We start from the raw sequence: 4,928 nt of genomic DNA on the forward strand, positions 1-4,928 counted from the left end.
TTGGCCTCTGTTCTGCTCGGGCAGGTGCGGTCAGGGTTTTGAGCCTTCTCTTAACCCACACTCCCCCTGGGCTGTCACAAGTGGGACTTGGAGCACCTGCTCCTTAAAAACAAAACACAACTACAACAATAAACCCAGCTCTTGGCTCCCAAAGGCTCCCGTGCTAGAGCCGGGGGCAGTTCTGGCCCGTTAAGCACACAGGTGGGAGAGCCCCATGGAGTTTCCCAGTTTGCTCTTCAGCCTTTAGCACAAAAGCAGAGCTGGGTTTAGTGTATTATACGCCCAGCCCCTGCCCTCCCTCATCTCCCACCCCTCCCCCAGCCATCTCTGTCCCCTGCAGCTTGAAGAGAGCCCCCCTGCCTTTCTTCTCTCCCGCCAAAGAAATCCCCTTTCTCCCATTGCTGGGCAGCTGCTACCCCTTTGGGCCCTCACCGCCCGCCTCCTCCAGGAAGTAAAAAATGTTTGGAATGCCTCCCCCCCACCCTCCCGCCCCATAAACCAGCCGTCTCAGCCCCCCGCGGAGCATTCCCCAAACGCCAGCTCCATTGAGAAACTCCCAGGCTCCGAAGGCCAGGATGAAAGGGAGGATGAGGACAAAGTGCAGGCTGGCAGCCGGCTGGCTCCGGCTCAGAGCTGGCTCCCTCCCCCGCGCCCTCCCCGCAGCTGGCACCAGGTCCCGGCCAGCTCCCCGGCACACCTGCCCTCCTGCCCTCCTGCCCTCCTGCCGGCGGTCCATGCCTGCCGGGGTAGAGCATCTGGTCCTTCGCTCCTCCCTGCGTCTAGGGCGTCTAGGGCATCTAGGGCGTCAGGCGCAGTCTCAGGCCATGGGAAAGAAGTGAGAGCAAACAAGAAGTTGCATAGGCTGCAACTGGGGTATTTCAGTCTGGTATCTCAGAGGTCCGGAAAAATAGGAAGGGTCTTTATCCTTAAAAAGCATAGAATTCCACCGGAGAGCTGGCTGTGCTCACTTATCCATTCAACTCTGGAGTCCAGCCCTATTGTGTGCTGAGCTCTGTGAAGACTAAGCGAGTTGCTCTGTTCCCAGGCCACACTTAAGATCTGAGCCTCAAGGGGTGCCTGGATGGCTCAGTCGGACTCTTGAGCGTTGGACTCTTGATCTTGGCTCAGGTCTTGATCTCACCGTCATGAGTTCAACCGTGGCCTTGGGTTCTGTGCTGGGCATGGAGCCTACTTAAAAAAAAAAAAAGATCTTAGCCTCAAGGAGGTTTCAGACTGGCTGGCAAGCTGGCATGCATAAAAATACATAAAATTAAAAAGAGAAATGGTTGTCAGTTCAGGTAATGATGAAAGGGAGTTTGGAGAACAGAAGAGCATTGCATTGTAAGATAATAGCGGGGTGACCGTTCATTAAGTACTTCTGCATCAAGCACTTTATATGTGTTGCTTAACGCTCATGAGAGTGTCATTAATTCGGTACCATTTTATCATTCTCCTGTTACAGAAGAGATGGAGACTCAAAAACATTAAGCAACTTGCCTGGCTAGCAAGTGGAAAAACCAGAACCCAAATCCAGTCTTCGAAAGGCCAAATCTTAGCAGGGGTGGGGGCCCTCATTGAAACTCAACGGAGTTCGGAGGAAGAATATCTGTGACTGGAACTACGAATACTTACTGAGCATCTATTGTGCACCAGGCTTTTTCCCAGGTGCAAGGAATCTAGCAATTCCCTTGGCCTGAAATGCCTTCCCCTGGTCTCCACAAGCCCCAAAAGGAACCAGAAAAAAAATGGGTGGGAGTGGGGAGGAGCTGAAGTTGGGGGGACAGGATGGAGGAGAGAGGGGGAGGCCACAGTGGAGGGAAACTGGCAATGTAGGGGCGGGAGAGGCCACAGCCCCTGCAGCCCCTGCAGCCCTGTCCTATCAGCAGATCTGGGAAGGGGGCGGGGTGCTTGGAATTTCTGGGAAGGAGAGGGAACAGAGGTGTTTGGTCCTGAGGTCTTTGTTCTTCATGGGGTCTGTTCACTTAGCATCTTCTAAGTCTGGGGAGGGAGCAGTAGGCAGGAGTAGGGGTGGGGTATGGGGGAAGCTTGCGGGGGAAGAACTAGGTGGGAAGAGAATGTCTGTTAGCCCAGCTCCAAAGAGACCCAGACTCGGGACTGCAGATTCCATGCAGCAGGGCCCTACTCCTCACCTGCCAGGGAGCTTCATACCAGAAACATTCCAGAAAGCAGGCTCAGAGAGATGATGCTGGGCCCCCGGGGCAGAAGGCTGGAACCCTAGGAATATTTAGTGCCACATCAGCGCTTCCGGAATGTGAATAACCCGGACGACAGACTGGGGGGGGGAGGGGGCAGGGGGAGAGACGGAGCCTGGGGGGGAGGGGGGACCTTGGGTGGGGACAGGAAGGGCCTTCTGAAACCAAGACAGGAACCATCTCCGTCAGAATCCCGTTCCATTCTTCGCCCTTTCCTGGGGCAAGTCCATCCAGGCTGTCCTGTCTGGGAGTAGAAATCCCCTTGCTGGGGAGTACTGGGACTTCTCTGTGTGGAGGGAGGGGAACCCCCTTGGCACAGTGGCCTGTCCCCAGCATCAGGACAACCCCTTGGCTTCTCCTTCGGCCCATCTATCCAGCGGGACTGGCTTGAACCCTCCTGGGGGCTCACATGAAGGGGAAATGGCAACCAGGGTGGACCCAGGACAAAAGATTAGCTGAGAAACCTGGACATTTTTAGGCAAAAGAGGGCATTTCAAAAAAAAAAAAAAAAAGAGGGCATTTCTAGGCATTATGGGAAACCACATAATAGACGACAGTGGTGGTCCTCTGGAAATGTGAATTCACTTGTAGGCGTAGCTCAGAAAGCAGGACCAAGACCAGTGCGTAGGGCCTACTGAGGCACAGGGTTCAGTTAGATCAGGCAATCACCTGCAGAATACGTTCATTCATTCCTTCAAGAAGTATCTGCTTACAGAGTGCCTGTAGCGTGCACAGTTTCAGACTCTGGGAGATATGTCTGGAACAAAAGTGACAAAAATCTCTACTCTTGGGGGTGCCTGGGTGACTCAGTTGGTTAAGCATCTGCCCTCGGCTCAGGTCCAGGTCGTGATTCCAGGGTCCTGGAATGGAGCCCCCACACTGGGCCTCCTGCTCAGCAGGGTGTCAGCTTCCCCCCTCCCTCTGCCTCTGTCCCCTGCTCCTACTTGCTCTCTCGCTCTCTCTCTAGTGCTCTCTCACTCTTTCTTGCAAATAAACAAAATCTTAAAAAAAAAAATCTCTACTCTTGGGATCCCTGGGTGGCGCAGCGGTTTAGTGCCTGCCTTTGGCCCGGGGTGCGATCCTGGGGACCCGGGATCGAGTCCCACATCGGGCTCCCGGTGCATGGAGCCTGCTTCTCCCTCTGCCTGTGTCTCTGCCTCTCTCTCTCTCTCTCTGTGACTATCATAAAAAAATAAAAATTAAAAAAAAAAATAATAGACCACATTTAAAAAAAAAAAAAAAAATCTCTACTCTTGGGATCCCTGGGTGGCGCAGCGGTTTAGTGCCTGCCTTTGGCCCAGGGCGCGATCCTGGGGACCCGGGATCGAGTCCCACATCGGGCTCCCGGTGCATGGAGCCTGCTTCTCCCTCTGCCTGTGTCTCTGCCTCTCTCTCTCTCTCTGTGACTATCATAAAAAAATAAAAATTAAAAAAAAAATAATAGACCACATTTAAAAAAAAAAAAATCTCTACTCTTAAGGGACTTCCATTCTAGTGGAGAAAGACAAGGCAATAGGTATGATAAGTCAATCATACAATATGTTCACAAGTTCTACGTATTAGGAGAATAGAGATGGAGTGCAGGGATGGAGGGAACAGGAAATCAAATTTTAAATGATCAGAGAAAGCTTCACTGACAAGGTAGTCGTCGTTCAAAGACCTGAGGATGGGAAGGAGCTAACCATGTGGGTATCTGGGGGGACGGTGCTCCAGGTGTAGGGAACAGCCAGTACAAACACCTTCAAGTGAGAACAGATCAGGTAAATTCTAGAACTACCAGTGAAACTGGAGCAGAGTGAGCAAAGGAGAGAGTGGCAGAGACAGGTAAGGAGGAGTGAGGGCGTAGATCACAGAGGGCCTTGTGAGCCATGAGTCCAACTATGGCTTTTATCCTCAGTGAGATGGTAGGTTCTGAGCAAAGGGAGTGGCATGATCTGACATTTATTTTTATTTTATTTTTTTATTTTTATTTTTTTAAAGATTTTATTTATTTTTCATAGACACACCCAGAGAGAGAGAGAGAGAGACAGAGACACAGGTAGAGGGAGAAGCAGGCTCCATGCAGGGAGCCTGATGTGGGACTCGATCCCGGGTCTCCAGGATCACACCCCAGGCTGCAGGCAGCGCCAAACCGCTGCACCACCAGGGCTGCCCATTTATTTTTATTTTTTAAAAGATTTTATTATTATTGATTTGAATGAGGCAGAGAGAACATGGGGAGGAGCAGAGGGAGAGGGAGAAGCAGGCTCCCTGCTGAGCAGGGAACCCTATGTGGGGCTCTGTGCAGGGCTCCATCCCAGAACCCCATGAACATGACCCGAGGCAAAGGCAGATGCTTAACCAACAAGCCGTCCGGGTGGCCCTCTGACATTTTTTTTTTAAAGTTCCTCTAGCTCCCTGTTGAGAATAGCTGGGGATGGGGTCAGGTTCAACATATTGATTTTTGGCCTAAAGGACTGAAAGGGTGACATATCCATTAGCTGAGACAGAGAAAGGTTACAAGTGGAGAGCTGTGGGGGAAGCCAGGGAGCACTTGGGCCTCAATGCAGGTAAGAGATATAAGGAGTCTGGAATTTGGGGAAGAGTTGTGAGTCGGGTGAGAGAGATTTAGGAGTTGGGTCAGCCCGGGTGGGTTGGTGGTTTAGCACCACCTTCGGCTCAGGGCCTGATCCTGGAGACCTGGGATCGAGTCCCATGTTGGGCTCCCTGCATGAA

This window comes from Canis lupus, chromosome 38 (assembly GCF_048164855.1).
Source record: "Canis lupus baileyi chromosome 38, mCanLup2.hap1, whole genome shotgun sequence".
NCBI classification, from domain to species: Eukaryota; Metazoa; Chordata; class Mammalia; order Carnivora; family Canidae; genus Canis; species Canis lupus.